This window comes from Coregonus clupeaformis, chromosome 13, assembly GCF_020615455.1.
Source record: "Coregonus clupeaformis isolate EN_2021a chromosome 13, ASM2061545v1, whole genome shotgun sequence".
Taxonomy (NCBI): Eukaryota; Metazoa; Chordata; class Actinopteri; order Salmoniformes; family Salmonidae; genus Coregonus; species Coregonus clupeaformis.
The window spans coordinates 28,166,742-28,187,386 of record NC_059204.1 but is presented as its reverse complement, the minus strand read 5'-3'; the positions used below and the strand labels follow the sequence as shown (position 1 = coordinate 28,187,386).

Here is a 20,645-nt window from a genome sequence, read left to right as displayed (position 1 = left end):
TCCAGCCCCTCCCCTCGCAACTCTCTCTTCAGCTTTCGGTGGGAGCAGGCTCTTTTGAAGAGCTGTTTTTCGTTTTAGTGTTCCAAATATTCTGTGGTTATTTAAAGTATTTTAATCTATTTATTTAAATCAAATCATTCCCACCTAATTAGTTAAAGTTGGTGCATGTTTATATTGAAACGATAAACCAAATTATTTCAGTCTAATTGTTTAACCAGTATTTTGCAGGGTCAAACATCAAACGTTAAATCAAATAATAAACCAAAAAGCCTCAACCCAAGCACCTATAACCAGAATTATGCTATGTCTAACACCAAACGGCACAGTTCAAACATATCAGCTCAACCGTTTCAGTTCAGTCACACAATTCATCACTTTAGCTTTATGTTCCCAATTGTTTTAACGGGTTATATGGTTTAAGCAACCACAAACCCAACAGTTATCCCCAAATTATACAGTTTGGACAGCCACAGACGTTTTAATTCCCAATTAGTTTTCTATCAAGGTATACAGGTTTGTCATTCACACTCTCATACATATGACAACACTCGCACTGTCTAACTTTTAAAGTACCTCCTATGAGTCTCTCAGTCATAGCTCGCACTGTCTAAACTATTTTAAAGTACCTCCTATGAGCCTCAGTCATAGCTCGCACTGTCTAAACTATTTTAAAGTACCTCCTATGAGCCTTCAGTCATAGCGTCGCACTATCTAATCTATTTTAAAGTACCTCCTATGAGCCTTAGTCATAGCGTTGCACTGTCTAATCTACTTTAAAGTGCCTCCTATGAGCCTCAGTCATAGCGTCGCACTCCCATGGGTTTAACCATCACAATTATCAAACATTTGCATAGTACATTATGAAACCGAAGTAGTATACTGTAATTGTTATTTATAGTAGAATAGGGTTCACTTACATCAAACAGGTGCTTCACAAAATTAATTTGGATAAAGCCAATGTGCAAAACTTTAGTTATATTACAATAGATGTTTTGCTTACCTTTATAGAAGCCTGGGCAATTTGTGAAACACACAGTTCGAAGACAGCGATTGTCCAATAGGCTGGATGAATTCCAGCGAAGTGAAGTTCCGCTACCAGATCACGTCGGGGTCACCAATTGTTAGAAATTGCGTAATTCAAATCTGGTATTGGAATAAGAATCAAGAGATCTTCAATCCAAGCTTAATTTATTATATGCAAAATGTATGTATGATAAGTATGAAGGTTCGTATACGGGCTCACTGAAAAACCACGCAGGGCAGACAGAGAACTGATCCATTGTTCTAAGTTCTTCTTCAAATACTCTGACAGAAAGCCTCCACTTCTTCTGTTGGCCAACCAGAGCAAAGGACTGAGTGTGGTTCAGCCAATCCGTTGGCGCAGGGGTTGGTCCCAACTCCTCGGCATTCCATTTGTTGCCAGGCATAAGTTGCTATCATTATAACCTGTGGAGTCAGCACCCAAAAGACACCATTCCACTGTACTCCATGTACCCATGTTCAAGGACAGTTTCACAGACAACAAAGAGAGAGTGTTCGTATCTGTGAGAAATACAAGTCTTATCTCATCCTAGCCCCTAACGTTCCTTACATGAATAACAGCCTGTTATGTGAAACAATTTATATCAGTACAGTTCATTAATGCATTCCTTCCAAGCTATTCATCACATACAGATCCAATTATGAGAAAAATAGAACCCAACAAATTCCACCACTTTTCAACCTCATTTTCAATATCTCCATCCAGAGCTTGATAATTTAAGACTTCACTTGGAGCATCAAGACTCTGGACTCGAGTTTGACTTGAGACTGATGTCTTGAAATTATCTGGCCAGGTTTTGCTACGTTTTGTCACTCATTTTGTGGCACGGTCTTCTCCTTGGATTACTTTCCATGCAACTAGAGACAGTATCACACTTGCAAAACAACAGATTGGCTAGTGAAACGCACACTCGGCCCTCTGATTTTACCAGCAAACTGTCAATCAACACAGGTCAGATGAGTTTGCGCAGTGAGAACGTTTTGGGGGGTTGCAAGGCTAAAATTGAATGGGAAAAATATGTTTTTCATACATATTTTAATAGGCTACATATAGCCTCAGCATTGGCGCGCAAAGCAAGCCTGCGCACATATTCAGATAAGTGACCAGAAAGCGCTTGTTTAATTTTCTCTGGTTTCGCCAAGCAAAAACACAAAAACAGAGTAGCGTCCCTACATTAATATTAGCCATATAAAGTACCGTTTAGCAATCTGCTAGGGACGCATTTTTGCCACGACAATAGGCTACCTGGTGTTTTCATTGATCATTTTCATATTTCAGATAGGCCTAGTTTGGGTGGGTTATAATTATATACCAAAGTGGTTACTGGCTATATGACAGTAATAGCTGTAACATCGATTCTCACTACCTTCAATGCTTATGGGATGAAGATGTAACATATTCTGGCGTATTAATTACGATATTTGTGAGGAAGAAAAAGGCTACTGACAGATCATGCTCTCCATCCGATCCTGCATATGATCCTGCTTGCTCTGGACTCCAGAGAAGTGACAGTGTGACATGATATCGCTAGTTGATATTGACTGCTAACATGAATGACCTTCAGCCCAAAATGCAGGTGTAAAACGTAGTTTATTTCGGGATCTTGCGTTCTGAAAATACATCACCGTTTATGGCTGTAATGACAGGCTACATTTGCGCAGCGATTGTGCGCGCGTGTTCGCCCTGTGCGCAAACCACTGCTTTTTGGGGGTCGCGGGTCAAAACGTTTAGAAAACCATTGAGCTAGCGAACAGATTGCTGATTTGTTGTACAGCTATAGGATATGGTGCAAACCTCACATTGTAGGGAGAGAGGATTACCATAAATGAATATGCAGTTCCAAAAATGGTTTGGTGATCAAGATAATATGAACCGTTTACTTTGCAAGCTCACCAGCAATGGGGCATCAACCAACAATTACTAGCATATGCCTACTGGTCTTTTGGTATGTCAAAATTGCTTGAAATTGATCATTTACTTATGAAGCTAACATTTGGAATTTGTTGTTGAAATTAAGTATTACATCATCAAAATGTTATGTAGACAAAATAATGAAAAGGGCTGTCTGTTAGCCTCAGTAAATAGGCAAAGATTTGTAAAGTCATTGCCTGTATAGATATTGTATAGATATTTTTTACTTGACTTGCTCTTAGAATGCAAGACTTGGATTTACCTCAAGACTCGACCAGTTCTATTTGGGACTCGACTTGAGACTTGGACCTTGTGACTTGAGACTTGCTTGGGACTTGAATAATAGTGACTTGGTCCCACCTCGGTCTCCATCACAATACCAGTGTCTACATATGTAAAAATGGCGCATTTATACGTTTTGTGGAGAAAAAAAATAGTTAAAAAGTTCCCACAACCCTGGCGTTGCAAGCGCCATGCTCTACCAACTGAGCTACACGGGACATCAAAAGTTAAAACATTTTAAAAACAGCGATTTTCAAACACTGAGATTCCCGGTGACCTGGGGAGTAAGAAAATACCTCCCCTCTGGTTAGAAAGTTGTTGCAGGTTTTTAAAATCACTGTTTTTCTTACTTTTAATCATACCCTGTGATGACACAGAGAAGCATTTTGTAGGACCTTATTTCTTATCACAGATCATAGAAACACGCCGTTTTCACATACACTACAAGGCCAGAAGTATTGGACACCCCTTCAAATTAGTGGATTCGGCTATTTCAGCAACACCCCTTGCTGACAGGTGTATAAAATCGACCACACAGCCAGGCAATCTCCATAGACAAACATTGGCAGTAGAATGGCCCGTACTGAAGAGCTCAGTGACTTTCAACGTGGCACCGTCATAGGATGCCGCCTTTCCAACAAGTCAGTTCGTCAAATTTCTGCCCTGCTAGAGCTGCCCCTGTCAACTGTAAGTGCTGTTATTGTGAAGTGGAAACCTCTAGAAGCTACAACGGCTCAGCTGCGAAGTGGTAGGCCACACAAGCTCACAGAACAGGACCGCTGGGTGCTGAAGCATGTAGCGCGTAAAAAATTTCTGTCCTCGGTTGCAACACTCACTACAGAGTTCCAAACTGCCTTTGGAAGCAACGTCAGCACAATAACTGTTTGTCGGGAGCGTCATGAAATGGGTTTCCATGGCCGAGCAGCCGCACAGAAGTCTAAGATCACCATGCGCAATGCCACGCGTTCTCTGGAATGATGAATCACGCTTCACTATCTGGCAGTCCGACGGACGAATCTGGGTTTGGCGGATGCCAGGAGAACGCTACCTGCCCCAATGCATAGTACCAACTGTAAAGTTTGGTGGAGGAGGAATAATGGTCTGGGGCTGTTTTTCATGGTTCGGGCTAGGCCCCTTAGTTCCAGTGAAGGGAAATCTTAACGCTACAGCATACAATGACATTCTAGACGATTCTGTGCTTCCAACTTTGTGGCAACAGTTTGGGGAAGGCCCTTTCCTGTTTCAACATGACAATGCACCGTGTACAAAGCGAGGTCCATACAGAAATGGTTTGTCGAGATCAGTGTGGAAGGACTTGACTGGCCTGCTCAGAGCCCTAACCTTAACCCCATCAAACACCTTTGGGATGAATTGGAATGCCGACTGCGAGCCAGGCCTAATCGCCCAACATCAGTGTCCGACCTCACTAATGCTCTTGTGGCTGAATGGAAGCAAGTCCCCGCAGCAATGTTCCAACATCTAGTGGAAATCCTTCCAAGAACAGTGGAGGCTGTTATAGCAGCAAAGGGGGGACCAACTCCATATTAATGGCCATGATTTTGGAATGAGGTGTTTGACGAGCAGGCCATGTAGTGTATGTAGACACTGCTATGATGCTGGAGATAATGAATATGAGATTGAAAAGTGGCGGAATGGCTCTTTAAGGTCAGGCTTTTATTGGGAAGGAAGTGAAAGGGGATACCTAGTCAGTTGCACAACTGAATGCATTCAACCGAAATATGTCTTCCGCATTTAACACAACCCCTCTGAATCAGAGAGGTGCAGGGGTCTGCCTTAATCGATGTTCAAGTCTGAACCTTCCATTTTAGATTGTAAATACACTTATTTCGTTTCCTGTCATGAATGATACATGTTATGTATAACAATTTAGTAGATCAGGATTTATGCCACTCATTTACAAAATGTTAGAGAATTGAGAACATTGTTTTTACTGTGTCATGGTGTCATGATGCAACAGACACAGACAGTACAATGCAACTGTTGTCTTTGATTCAACTGGCCCCTATAATCTGTGCTTCATCATAAACACATCTTGACTGGTCTCCCTGCCTTTCATACGGCCCTATTTATTATACGCAATGACCTTATTTATACACACAATTGCCGTGTGTTCCCACTTGGGAAGGGGATAGGGTGTTGGAGAGACAGGACACAGAGACAGGATAACTAATGAGTAGCTTGCATCGATGGTAAGATACTGGATGGATGGTAGGGTCAATCAAAACCTGAATGTTAATGAACTCAAACTGTTAAACGTAATGATTTTAGCTAGAAATTTGCTTTTTTTTATGGTGTGAGAGGTGGTGATGATCAGTTCACTGAATGATTCAGTGATATCATGTGTGTAAATTGTATTATATAGTTAATTGTTGTACACTTAAACTTTGTGTTTACCTTGATGAACACAGAAGAATGTTTCTCTGTGATAACTTGATTGACCAATGAATATGTGTTATATACATTTTATGTGGCGCAGCGGTCTAAGGCACTGCATTTCAGTGCTTGAGGTGTCACTACAGACCCCCTGGTTCGATTCCAGGCTGTATCACAACCGGCCGTGATTGGGAGTCCCATGGGGCGGCGCACAATTGGCCCAGCGTCGTCCGGGTTTGGCCGGTGTAGGCCGTCATTGTAAATAAGAATTTGTTCTTAACTGACTTGCCTAGTTAAATAAAGGTAAAATAAAAATAAAAAAATAAAATGGAGGGTATGACATTTTCTAAATATGTGCAATTTAGACATTGAGAAGATTAATAATTTACAGTTGTTAGAATACAGGAATGACAAGACCGTTTAGAGTTGATGTATCGCAATTAAGCATAGGATCCACTGTACATCACATCTTCACACCAGAGGAACCTGACCAACTGTAGCCCGCAGAGTACAGAGGGACCAACCAGTCACATCATGATTGAAGCTGACCGAGAGCTATCGGTCATGGTGCAGGAAATACAGTGGGGAAAAAAAGTATTTAGTTAGCCACCAATTGTGCAAGTTCTCCCACTTAAAAAGATGAGAGAGGCCTGTAATTTTCATCATAGGTACACGTCAACTATGACAGACAAATTGAGAAAAAAAAAGACACCTGTCCACAACCTCAAACAGTCACACTCCAAACTCCACTATGGCCAAGACCAAAGAGCTGTCAAAGGACACCAGAAACAAAATTGTAGACCTGCACCAGGCTGGGAAGACTGAATCTGCAATAGGTAAGCAGCTTGGTTTGAAGAAATCAACTGTGGAAGCAATTATTAGGAAATGGAAGACATACAAGACCACTGATAATCTCCCTCGATCTGGGGCTCCACGCAAGATCTCACCCTGTGGGGTCAAAATGATCACAAGAACGGTGAGCAAAAATACCAGAACCACACGGGGGGACCTAGTGAATGACCTGCAGAGAGCTGGGACCAAAGTAACAAAGCCTACCATCAGTAACACACTACGCCGCCAGGGACTCAAATCCTGCAGTGCCAGACGTGTCCCCCTGCTTAAGCCAGTACATGTCCAGGCCCGTCTGAAGTTTGCTAGAGTGCATTTGGATGATCCAGAAGAGGATTGGGAGAATGTCATATGGTCAGATGAAACCAAAATATAACTTTTTGGTAAAAACTCAACTCGTCGTGTTTGGAGGACAAAGAATGCTGAGTTGCATCCAAAGAACACCATACCTACTGTGAAGCATGGGGGTGGAAACATCATGCTTTGGGGCTGTTTTTCTGCAAAGGGACCAGGACGACTGATCCATGTAAAGGAAAGAATGAATGGGGCCATGTATTGTGAGATTTTGAGTGAAAACCTCCTTCCATCAGCAAGGGCATTGAAGATGAAACGTGGCTGGGTCTTTCAGCATGACAATGATCCCAAACACACCGCCCGGGCAACGAAGGAGTGGCTTCGTAAAAAGCATTTCAAGGTCCTGGAGTGGCCTAGCCAGTCTCCAGATCTCAACCCCATAGAAAATCTTTGGAGGGAGTTGAAAGTCTGTGTTGCCCAGCGACAGCCCCAAAACATCACTGCTCTAGAGGAGATCTGCATGGAGGAATGGGCCAAAATACCAGCAACAGTGTGTGAAAACCTTGTGAAGACTTACAGAAAACATTTGACCTGTATCATTGCCAACAAAGGGTATATAACAAAGTATTGAGAAACTTTTGTTATTGACCAAATACTTATTTTCCAACATAATTTGCAAATAAATTCATAAAAAATCCTACAATGTGATTTTCTGGATTTTTTCTCTCTCATTTTGTCTGTCATAGTGTCAGGGCCGTGTAGAAATGGTGTGGTGTGGAATCAAGTGCAGAAGCAGATAGATAGTCCAATAATCTTTACTGGAAAATGCGAGGCAATAATCCAAAACCAGCCAGAGGCAAAACGCACACAAGCGTAAAATACAAGCGCGCATAAACAGGCGCGCAAAAACTCTTCTCAACCGAGAAGTAAACAATATAGTAGTGGCGTACCAAACACAGGTTCGAAACGACACCTAACACGAAACAATTACACACAACACTACACTAACAACAAGGAAACTAAATAGGGTGCTTAATTAGACATAACACAAGACAGGTGTGGCTAACAGACAAAACTAATCAAACAGAAAACATAGAGCGGTGGCAGCTAGTACTCCGGAGACGACGACCGGCGAAACCTGCCCGAACAAGGAGGAGGAGCTGCCTCGGCCGAAACCGTGACAGTACCCCCCCCTTGACGCGCGGCCCCAGCCGTGCGCCGACTCCGGCCTCGGGGACGCCCAGGAGGGCGTGGCGCCGGGCGCGTAGGATGACCACGATGGAACTCGGTCATCAGGGACGGATCCAGAATATCCCTCCTCGGCACCCAGCACCGCTCCTCCGGACCGTACCCCTCCCACTCCACGAGATATTGGAGACCCCCCATCCGGCGTCTGGAATCCAGGATGGTCCGAACCGTGTACGCCGGAGCCCCCTCGATCTCCAACGGGGGCGGAGGAGTCTCCTCAATCTCGAAGTCCTGGAGTGGACCAGCTACCACCGGCCTGAGGAGAGACACATGGAATGAGGGGTTAATATTATTGTAATCAATAGGTAGTTCTAACCTGTAACACACCTCATTCAATCTCCTCAGGACTTTAAAAGGCCCCACAAACCGCCGACCCAGCTTCCGGCAGGGCAGGCGGAGGGGTAGGTTTCTGGTTGAGAGCCAGACTCGATCTCCAGGTGCGTACACTGGCCCCTCGCTGCGGCGTAGGTCGGCGCTCGTCTTTTGTCGACGTATGGCACGCTGCAGATGGACGTGAGCAGCGTTCCACGTCTCCTCCGAGCGCCTAACCCACTCATCCACAGCGGGGGCCTCGATCTGGCTCTCATGCCACGGTGCCAGAACTGGCTGATACCCTAAGACACACTGAAAAGGGGTTAGTCTAGTGGAGGAGTGGCGGAGAGAGTTCTGTGCCATCTCGGCCCAGGGCACATATCTCGCCCACTCCTCCGGCCGGTCCTGACAATATGACCTCAGAAACCTACCCACATCCTGGTTGGACTCTTTCTACCTGCCCATTGCTCTCGGGTGGTACCCCGAGGTAAGGCTCACCGAGACCCCCAAACGTTCCATAAATGCTCTCCAGACTCTGGAGGTAAACTGGGGGGCCTCGATCAGACACTATATCCTCGGGTACCCCGTAATGCCGGAAGACGTGAGTAAATAGAGCCTCAGCGGTCTGTAGGGCAGTAGGAAGACCCGGCATGGGAAGGAGACGACAGGCCTTAGAGAACCGATCCACAACGACCAGGATGGTGGTATTCCCCTGAGAGGAGGGAAGATCGTAACAAAATCCACCGATAGATGAGACCAGGGTCGCTGTGGAACGGGCAGGGGCTGTAATTTACCCCTGGGCAAATGTCTGGGTGCCTTACACTGGGCACATATTGAGCAGGAGGAGACATAAACCCTCACATCCCTGGCTAATGTTGGCCACCAGTACTTCATACTAAGGCAGTGCACCGTCCGGCCAATACCCGGATGTCCAGAGGAGGGAGACGTGTGAGCCCAATAAATCAACCGATCCCGGACCTCGAGCGGGACGTACGTCCGACCCACCGGACACTGTGGAGGACTAGGGTCGGTACGTAACGCCCGCTCGATCTCCGCATCGACCTCCCACACCACCGGTGCCACCAGACACGACTCCGGTAGTATGGGAATGGACTCCACGCACCTCTCCTCCGCGTCGTACCGGCGGGACAGAGCATCTGCCCTCCCGTTCTGGGACCCAGGGATGTAAGTGATCTTAAACACAAACCGGGCGAGAAACATAGTCCATCGAGCCTGGCGAGGATTTAGTCTCCTAGCTGCCCGAATATATTCCAGGTTACGGTGATCGGTCAGAATAAGGAAAGGGTGCTGAGCCCCCTCAAGCCAATGCCTCCACACCTTTAGGGCCTGGACTACGGCTAACAGCTCCCTGTCCCCTACGTCATAATTCCGCTCCGCCGGACTGAGCTTCTTAGAATAAAAAGCACAGGGGCGGAGCTTAGGTGGTGTACCCGAGCGTTGAGATAGAACGGCCCCAATACCGGCCTCGGACGCGTCTACCTCAACCCGAAACGGTAAAGTGGGATCCGGGTGCGCCAACACCGGAGCCGAGGTAAACAGGTCCTTCAGTCTCCCAAAAGCCCTGTCCGCCTCAGCCGACCACTGCAAGCGCACGGACCCCCCTTCAGGAGAGACGTGATGGGAGCTGCCACCTGACCAAAACCCCGGATAAACCTCCGGTAGTAATTCGCAACCCCAAAAACCGCTTCACCTCTTTAACTGTCGTTGGGGTTTGCCAATTACGCACGCGGACACTCGGTCCACCTCCATTCTCACCCCTGACGCAGACAACTGGTAACCCAAAAAGGAAACTGACTCCTGAAAGAACAGACATTTCTCAGCCTTGACATATAGGTCATGCTCCAACAGTCTCCTCAATACCCTGCGCACCAGGGCTACATGCTCGGCCCGAGTAGGGCTGTACACAAGAATATCATCAATGTACACCACCACTCCCTGCGCCTGCATGTCCCGGAAAATTTCATCTACAAATGATTGGAAGACTGATGGAGCATTCATTAACCCATATGGCATGACCAGATACTCGTAATGGCCGGAAGTAGTACTAAATGCTGTCTTCCACTCATCGCCCTCCCTAATGCGCACCAAATTATATGCGCTCCTGAGGTCCAATTTTGTGAAGAACCGTGCCCCGTGCAATGACTCCGTCATAGTCCCAATCAGCGGGAGTGGATAACTATATTTAACAGTCACCTGATTGAGACCGCGGTAGTCAATACACGGACGCAGACCTCCATCCTTCTTCTTCACAAAAAAGAAGCTCGAGGACGCGGGAGAAGTAGAGGTCCGTATGTATCCCTGTCTCAGAGACTCGGCAATGTACGTCTCCATTGCTTTTTTCTCCTCCTGTGACAAAGGATACACATGGCTCGCGGGAGCGCTGCTCCTGTCTGGAGGTCTATCGCACAATCCCCCTGTCTATGAGGTGGCAACCTTGCCGCTCGGGTCTTACTAAACACGAGTGCCAAATCCTCATACTCAGGAGGAATGTGCAGTGCTGGCATCTGGTTCGGACTCTCCACCGAGGTCGCCCCTACGGAAACACCCAGACAAAACCCCTCACACTAGGCAGACCACCCTTGAAGAGCCTTCTCTCGCCACGAAATAGTAGGATCATGGGTGGTCAACCAGGGAAGCCCCAGTACCACCGGATACGCAGGAGAGTCAATCAGATAGAGTTGAATCGTCTCCTCATGACCCCCCTGCGTCATCATCCTAAGTGGCGCTGTGAGCTCCCCAATCCACCCAGATCCTAACGGACGACTATCTAAAGCAGGGGTGTCAAAGTCAAATGGACGGAGGGCCAAATAAAAAATTTAGCTACAAGCCGAGGGCCGGACTGTTCGAATGTTCATTGAAATTTTTTTAAATGACGCATATAGTCTAGTGAACCTAATTGAACCTACTGAAAACCTAACAAATATATTCCAATATGATCAGATAAATAAAGCAATATTTTCTTATGGCTCTGTCAGTAATCTTTAATTTTCAACAGACACAAAAAGACAAATTTCCTTTATATAAAAATCCCCATAACATGAACATTAAATGAAAGAAACCGGTATTCAAGGCACCATCAGTAGCCTATATTTTCTATTTTAGCAAAAAGTGGGCTAAATTTACTTCAAAGAAAAAAACAATAATAGCAATTTTTCTATCATCCACTCAACTGAAATATTTTTAAAATATAATTGGATTGAAATACAATAAAATAAAGTGCAAAAATCTATTAATCAAAAACAACACTTTGTTTAAGGAGAAGTAACATGCAGTGAAAACAAATATTAAACTTTAACTTTTAAACTTGAACTGAGTAAAAAACTCTAAATATGTGATTGCACAGTAATGTTCACTTGTTTGAGGTTGAGGGTGATACTTGGTGGTGTCCCATCTTTTCCACAAGTTCATCAATGTTCGGGAGTAAGGCTCTGAGCTGAGGAAATCCTCAGAATTGAGTGGAGGTGTTCAGCACTACCTACTCAGTAAATGGCCGGGCTGATTTAGCGATCTCTTCTGCCAAAATAAAACTGGCCTTGACAGCAGCCTGGCCTTGTGATTTGGCTTTTGAACAGAGCCTGTCGAGATTTGAGGCCTCGTTTTTAATTCCTCTGCCTTTTGTAGCCTTTGTTCCATGTCCATATTCTTGTTTTTGTCCGCGTGTTTCGTTTCATAATGTCGTCTCAGATTATACTCTTTCAGTACCGCCACACTTTCTCCACACAGAAGACACACAGGTTTTCCAGCTACCTCCGTGAACATATACTCCGACTCCCACCTTGTTTGAAACCCCGGTTCTCAGTGTCCACCTTCCGTTTTGCCATTTTTTGATGGGTATCTGAAAGTTAATTTTACTGTGATGCTGACGACTGCTGTGCCAATAAATATTGAAATAAGCAGCCTACTGCTCGAAAGTGCGTCACCGTTGCATTGTGGGAAATGTAGTATTGGTGCGTGTAAAGATCTGCGGGCTGCCGGCTTGCTGCGGTCTCGGGCCGTTCTAATAATAAATCAAGATCATCCCAGGGGCCGTAAAAAACCTTCTCGCGGGCCGGATGTGGCCCGCGGGCCTTGACTCTGACATATGTGATCTAAAGCATGTACGGGGAAAGGCTTATCGACTGGAAGGAGGGGAATCCCTAACTTAACACAAAATTTGCGATCTATAAAATTCCCAGCTGCGCCTGAATCGACTAGCGCCTTATGCTGGGAACGAGGTGCAACCTGTGGAAAACAAACAGGCAATGTAAAGTGGACGACAGAAAGCTCTGGGTAAGTAGGGCGCCTACTCACCTGGGTGGACTCTCCACTGTATGGCCTGCCATCTCCCTCCTCAGGGAACCCTCCCCAGCACCTAGCCGCGGTGTGCCCTCCGCGGCCACACCTGGTACAGGAGACTGCTCCCCTCGGGTTCCTTCCTCTTTTCGTTCTAGCGCCAGCCCCTCCGAGCTCCATCGGACTCGGCTCGGAGGTGCTGGAGGGTGGAATGGGAGGCCCCCATCTGGGACGCCCGCGGGTCGTGAGTAGGTTGTCCAGACGAATAGCCATGTCCACAAGCTGGTCAAAAGTTAAAGTAGCGTCCCTACACGCTAACTCCCTGCGGACGTCCTCCCTAAGGCTACACCTAAAATGGTCTATGAGGGCCCTCTCATTCCACCCCGCGTCAGCCGCTAGAGTCCGGAACTCCAGTGCGAATTCTTGAGCGCTCCTCATCCCCTGTCGGAGGTGGAATAGACGTTCCCCCGCCGCTCTTCCTTCTGGTGGATGGTCAAAGACCGCACGAAAGCGGCGGGAAAACTCCGCATAGGTGACTGTGGCGGAGTCTATTCCCCTCCATTCGGCGTTGGCCCACTCCAACGCCTTGCCGGTGAGACAGGAGATGAGGGCGGAAACGCTCTCGTATCCCGAGGGCGCCGGGTGTATGGTGGCCAGGTAGAGCTCCACTTGCAAAAGGAAACCCTGACACCAGGCAGCGGAGCCGCTGTACGCCCTCGGGAGCGAGAGCCGAATCCCACTGGGTTCCGGTAGATGAGCTGGCAGGTTCTCTGGTGGTGATGGAGCGACCGGTGGGGCTGTGGGGACACCGCTGATCTCCCAGCGCCGAAGAGTGTCCATGACGCCCTCCAACGCGTGCCCGATCCGATTGATGCGATGTTCCTGTCCCTGGAGACGCTCCTCCACGCTGTCGACTTGTGCTCCTGCTGATTCCATCGAAGTGGTGTGTAATTCTGTCAGGGCCGTGTAGAAATGGTGTGGTGTGGAATCAAGTGCAGAAGCAGATAGATAGTCCAATAATCTTTACTGGAAAATGCGAGGCAATAATCCAAAACCAGCCAGAGGCAAAACGCACACAAGCGTAAAATACAAGCGCGCATAAACAGGCGCGCAAAAACTCTTCTCAACCGAGAAGTAAACAATATAGTAGTGGCGTACCAAACACAGGTACGAAACGACACCTAACACGAAACAATTACACACAACACTACACTAACAACAAGGAAACTAAATAGGGTGCTTAATTAGACATAACACAAGACAGGTGTGGCTAACAGACAAAACTAATCAAACAGAAAACATAGAGCGGTGGCAGCTAGTACTCCGGAGACGACGACCGGCGAAACCTGCCCGAACAAGGAGGAGGAGCTGCCTCGGCCGAAACCGTGACACATAGTTGACGTGTACCTATGATGAAAATTACAGGCCTCTCTCATCTTTTTAAGTGGGAGAACTTGCACAATTGGTGGCTGACTAAATACTTTTTCCCCCACTGTATGGGATGAAGATATCAACACACTAAAAGCAGGGACAGACTACCGGATCTCTCTGCAGGTAGCAAAACTATCCAAACGGGAATACGGTATGTGGATGACATATTTTTTGACGGGATGAATTTGGCCCGAATTTGATTTGATTTGGCCCTCCAAGTTCTCTGAGCAAGAAAAAAATTGTTGGACATAGAAGACTGTAAAAACATCAGCAAATCAGCTCCAAGTGATTTTAATTTAGGAAATCTGTTCCAAAGTATTCCCACGCATAATAGCGAGATATACTGTATGTGAATGTAAACAAATGTAAGCAAGGTTTGAAATGATTATGTTTTAGTCAAATTTATCTGTTTGTGCTTCTTGTGGTACAGTTTTTGTCTACAAATTATTTGTAGTTATATTCCGGCCCCCTGACCATCCGCTCCAGAAAATAAATGTCCCGTGACTGAATCTAGTTGATGATCGCTGTTTTAAAGGACACAATAGCATGTTAGACACTGTGCCACAGACAGACAAAGAGTGTAAGTCCAGTGAAAACATGTTGTTGTTGGAATCTCCTGACTCATAAACAAATGTGGAGTTGCACCTTCAAAGGGCACTGGGTCATGTTTCATTTCTATCAAGAGGATACAATGTTTCTAAAGAAAAGTGGACAGCTTTATCACTAGATCATTGGTGGGAATGCTTACACATTTGGAATATGTAACTGATTTGCTCTTCCTCCTCTGCTGTGCTTTGTGCAGGGGAAAGCCAGAACTGTGAATGCTGACATGAATGATGACAATGATGGAGCCGGATATCCTCTATTCTCGTTTGTCGATGAAAGCATTAAAAAAATAAAAATATTTCTTAGGTAAAGGCTTGAGGTGTGAGCGTTAGAGCTTCCATTTTTACGAACTTTTACCTTCAACCGTTTCCTGTGTGTTACCATTATTTTCCTTTGGAAATCCTATCATATCTGCAATGTATTACATACGCAGAGAGTAGCAGGAGTTCAAGGATAATTGAACATGATACAAACACGATGTGTACTGACATCAGTAGGAGTGGATAGACAAAACAAAATATTCCCTTTGTTAGATCAGAACACATGCTACCCTCGAAACGGAACTGCATGTCCTCTTCCAGCCTTTATCTCTCTACTGGATTACTATGAAAGTGAAACCAGTGAACCTGAGACTGTAACCCCAGAGGAGGAAGCAGGAAACCACAAGTTTCTGGACTGCATGCTTCGAATGCCCACCATGAAGGTATCAGTTAAAACATATGGTGAATAGGTTGGTAACAAGAATACTGTATATTTATTTACTCTGGTTAGTAGGAACATAAGTCAAATCACAGATACATGCAGATAAAGTTAAAACCATTTTAATGTCACATCAATTCACAGGGAGAACCATGGCCAAGTTGGAACCGCACAAGCTAAAGGGTGTCAATCAACACCCCATGATTGAAATTGTCTCCATATGTTTCTATCATTTTTAGATTGCACATAAGTACCTAGTAGAGAAACAGCTCTCCCCAGAGGTATTACCGGAATTCAAGGAGCAGCTCTACCGTATCTGGTTTGAGCTGTATGCCAGACGAGAAGCTAGTAAGTGGGTAAAACTATCCTCTTATGTAACTGTTACTTTTCAGAGGTCAAAATAGTTCTTAATTAGGCTGCTAAATGTTTTATCTTCCCTGGTTAGGGTTATGTTTGTTCAATGTGAAATCCATTCACAATTAAAGAAGGCTGTATTGTCACCTCAGTCTCTCATTTATTTTGTCTTGATGCCAGTCTTTTCAAATGGCATACAGTTTGGACTTACATCTCGAGACTTGGACTGACTCAAGGCTGACTTAAGACACATATCTGATTAATTGAAACTTGACTTGGCAGGAAAGAAAATAACTTGAGACTTGACCTGGAGCCTTGAGCGTCGAGACTCGGGACTCGTCTTGAGATTGATGTCTCGAAGTGCTTGTTCTGGACTGTTTCTGTACCGCTTTGTCCGAATTTGATAGCTTGTCTTACTATATGACACAATGAAAATGGCCGGCTGCTGTTTCAATGACTAGACAAAATATACTTCTATAGTCATCATTACATCTAGGGAAAATATGACCAATGACTCGAGCTTGAGACTTGAAAAAAAAAACTTGCGACTCCACATGACTTGAGATTACAATGCACGACCATGACTTGACTTGCCCTTAGCTTTTGTGTATTCCTAGGAGGAGAGTAGTCTATCATTTTCAGTATTATTTTCACTTATGCTGTATGTTAAGCCGCAGATTGTGCTGTAATGTCATCGTGTGCATCACCAAGCAAGTTTTTATTTTATTTTATCAGGATCTCCATTAGCTGATGCCAATGGTGACAGCGAATCTAAGTGGTGGATGCGCTTCTATTACCCTTCAATATCATCCCTTCAGGAAGAGGGTGTAAAACCAGTGGTGTTCTATGTTCTATGTTCCAGCCTCATAATGTTCTCCCATGTTCCTCCAGGCCAGACTCCTCAGGGTTTGAGCATGTCTTTGTCGGAGAGGCCAGAGGGGGCCGCACAGTCATCGGCTTTCACAACTGGATCCAGTTGTATTTGCAAGAGAAGCTGGGAAACATTGATTACAAAGGCTACAGTGTGAATGCAAATTCTCCCCAGGTTAGATTAAAATACTGACAAGATGAATGTATGTTTTGATTATCATGTTGAATCAGATGTGTGACTTTGATGAGTTGACAGTTGACAATTCCAGAGCATTCTTTAGAAATGACGTGAGATATACACCGAGTATACCAAACATTAGGAACACATGTTGAGCGTTGCAGTTCTTGACACAAACCGGTGCGCCTGGCACCTACTACCATACCCCATTCAAATGCATTTAAATAATTTGTCTTGCCCATTCACCCTCTGAATGGCACACATACACAACCCATGTCTCAATTGTCTCAAGGCCTAAAAATCCTTCTTTAACCTGTCTCCTTCCCTTCATCTACGCTGATTGAAGGGGATTTAACAAGTGACATCAATAAGGGATCATGGCTTTCACCTGGTCATTCTGTCATGGAAAGAGCAGGTGCTCTTAATGGTTTGTATACTCAGTGTATATGTCAAACATACTGAATGACTCTGTCTCGTGGATGTGTGTCTTCATTGTTGTCTCTCTCTTCTCCCTTTTATGTGAAAACCAGTCTGATGAGAACAAGCACATCCTGGCGCTACAGTTCAGTTGGAAGAATGGAATATAACCCAAAGGCAGCATCTTTGTTGGCGTCAGTCCTGAATTTGAGTTTGCCCTTTATGCCCTAAGTGTCCTGGTCTCACCCAATGAGCGTGTCAAAGTGTTCTTCAGTATCTATGAGGTAAACATCGTCTGTCACCACTATAACCAGAAGCGTATCGGCACAACCTACCCTGTTCTTGTGAAGTACCAAAACGAAGAAGAACACTAATCAAACTTATCAAATACACTCTCATCCAAGTGTCCCAGGTGTTGATTTTGTCTTTTTAATTTAAATAAAGATACAATACATCTGTAAAAGTGTTATGTTGCTTTATTCATGAATGCTGCACTATCACACAAAAGCTAGATATTGAATGTGAAAGACACAATATCAAGAAGAACTGGCAGCACAGCATGCAGTCTTCAGAGGAAACCTCTGTATCATTTCACCATTCAAGTTTCTGAATAGTGAAATACAGTGAGTAGGCCACACTAATAATTCTAAGCCAAAATGTACAATAACTGGAATATGGATGGCTATTCTTTAACTGTCAGTGGTATATGCCAGTGTCACAGACGGAAGTGTTAGTTACAAATACAGTGGCGGTTGGTGCCGTTTAAGATGCGGGAGGCCGATACATTTTTTTATGAGCATGGCCTTATTTCTATTACAGCATACTGGATGAATGTCATTCATATTCCATTCACCCAGTTCAATGTAACATCGATGATACTAAAATGTTCCCTATACCCACCATTAGGTTGCTACAACCTAGCCTATGAATGAAAGTTTACAATGTAGGTGCACACAGGTCGAGAGAAAGATTTGAGGTGACAGACAGTGACACATACAGTGAGAACCATGAGCCTCCTGGGTTTTGTATTGAAGTCAATGTACCCAGAGGAGGATAGAAGCTACACCATGGTGCTACCCTACAGAGTGCTGCTGAGGCTACTGTAGACCTTTACTGCAAAAACAATGTGTTTTAATCAATTATTTGGTGACACGTGAATACATTTTGTATAGTTTTATCTAAAATTGATAACTTTTTTAATGTTTTACTATTTTAATTTTTTTATGAAATTCACTGAGGATGGTCCTCCCCTTCCTCCTCTGAGGAGCCTCCGCTGTACAAATATCTTTGCCAGTGTGTTCTGTTGGGGCAGGAGAGTAAAGAGCGTGACCAGGCTGCTAAAAGAGCAAATGCTACCATGTTTTGGAGTATTGACGTCACAAGCTGGCAAGAGAGGGGAGGGACAGTGAGTGGGTGTGGCCTTGTATGCTGATGATGGGGCTGTATGGAAGAGAGGTGGGAATGTGAAATATGTGATGAGGAAGATACAAGAAGCTGTGGGAGTTGTGGACGATTGGTCTTTAACATGGGGGTTTAGCATGTCTGTGGCCAAGTCCCGCTTTATGGTGTATTCTAGGAGAATGGTTAAAGATGTTAGGCTGTAAATATATGGTCAGGATATAGGTAGGGTGTCTGAGTTTAAGTATTTAGGTATGTGGTTTGATGAGAGGCTTAGGTGGAAGAGACATGTTGAGCATATTTAAATTAAGTGCATGAAGGTTCTGAACTTCATGAGGGCAGTGGCAGGATATGATTGGGGGTCGTATAGACAAACACTGTTGTATATGTACCAGGCATTGATCAGGTCATCTTTGCGTTATGGGTGCTTTGTGTATGGATCAGCAGCCAAAACGGTACTACAGCACCTGGACAGGATACAGTCAAGGGCCCTGAGATTGTGTGTGGGATCCTTCAGAATGACACCTGTTGAGGCATTGCAGGTGGATAGTGAGTAACTGCCACTGAGGATAAGGTGGGACATACTTGCATTAGAGCACTGGGCGAGGTTGAAAGGGAGTTCAGAAGGACATCCTGCGGTCACGGCAACTGGGGAATACTGAGAGCGAGGAGTGGGTAAGCAGAGGGCGTACTGGTGGACAATTGGCCAGAAGGTGGTAGAATATGGACTGGGGAGAGAGAGAGATAGGGCCGGCAATTGCATTGGGGAACGTTCCTCCGTGGTTGTTTCCGAAACCATGTGTAGATGTGGACATGATTGATGCAGGAGAGAATGGGGTGAGGACGTGAGACGGTGTGTGGAAAGATATATAGATAATCGGTTTTATTTGTTTTTAAGGCTGTATACAGATGGTTCAAAGGCTACAGTAAGTGGTAGGCTGGGGGCAAGGTTGTATATCCCCGATTTCAATGTTAGAGTATGTAAGCGGGTTAACTGATTATGTGTCAGTGTAAGCGGCAGAGTTGATGACCATGATTATAGGTTTGAGATGGGTGGAGGAGGTGAAACCACTCAGAGCGGTGATCTGCTCTGATTCGGCTGCAGTGTTGAGTAGTGTGAAGACGGGCAGGTCGGATAGGGGAGACTTGTTTGTGGAGATGATGGTGCTGTTAATGGGATTGGAGAGGATGGGAGTGGTGGTAAACTTTTGCTGGGTTCCTGTCCATGTGGGTGTGGAGGGTAATGAGAAGACCGATTTGGTGACTAATGCTGCGCTTAGACGAGGGCCGCAAAAACCGTCATACCTGTCGGCATAGCGGGACAAGAAAGCAAGAAAGAGGGTGACGGCAAAAGCAAGCCAGCACGACGGTATGCGTTGCTATGGTGATTTCAGTAAACAATCAGTGCACATCAAGATCGGAAAGAAAACAACGCCACGGCAGACGGCAAAAGTTGAAATATTTGAACTTCGGTGGCAAGTCCCATCTAACATGGTGGCTGACGGCATTCACCGCCAGCCTCAACCACTGCCGGCCAGCTACTGCCGGCCACTGGGCTTCCTCTCACTACGATATTTGGTAGTGAGTGGAAACGCCAACCGGATGCTTGAAATTTATTCATCCGGTGAAATATCTTGTCTCATTGTTCTATCTGTGCTTATGCCGCGTTTACATGGTACGAGGTAGACGGTAGCCGGCAAACCGGATGTCATTGTTTTCAATGAGAGCATGACGGTAAATGCCGTTGAGGCTGGTGGTGAATGCCATCAGCCGCCATGGTAGATGGGACTTGCCACCGAAGTTCAAATATTTCAACTTTTGCCGTCTGCCGTGGCGTTGTTTTCTTTCCGATCTTGATGTGCACTGATTGTTTACTGAAATCACCATAGCAACGCATACCGTCGTGCTGGCTTGCTTTTGCCGTCACCCTCTTTCTTGCTTTCTTGTCCCGCTATGCCGACAGGTATGACGGTTTTTGCATCCCTCGTCTAAGCACAGCATTAGTCACCAAATCGGTCTTCTCATTACCCTCCACACCCACATGGACAGGAACCCAGCAAAAGTTTA

At 45.3% G+C, this 20,645-nt stretch overlaps 1 pseudogene; it reads left to right on the top strand.

Moving 5' to 3' along the window:
- The first annotated feature begins 6,163 nt into the window (after positions 1-6,163).
- Positions 6,164-17,554, top strand: LOC121580093 (annotated as a pseudogene).
- The last annotated feature ends 3,091 nt before the right edge of the window (positions 17,555-20,645 follow it).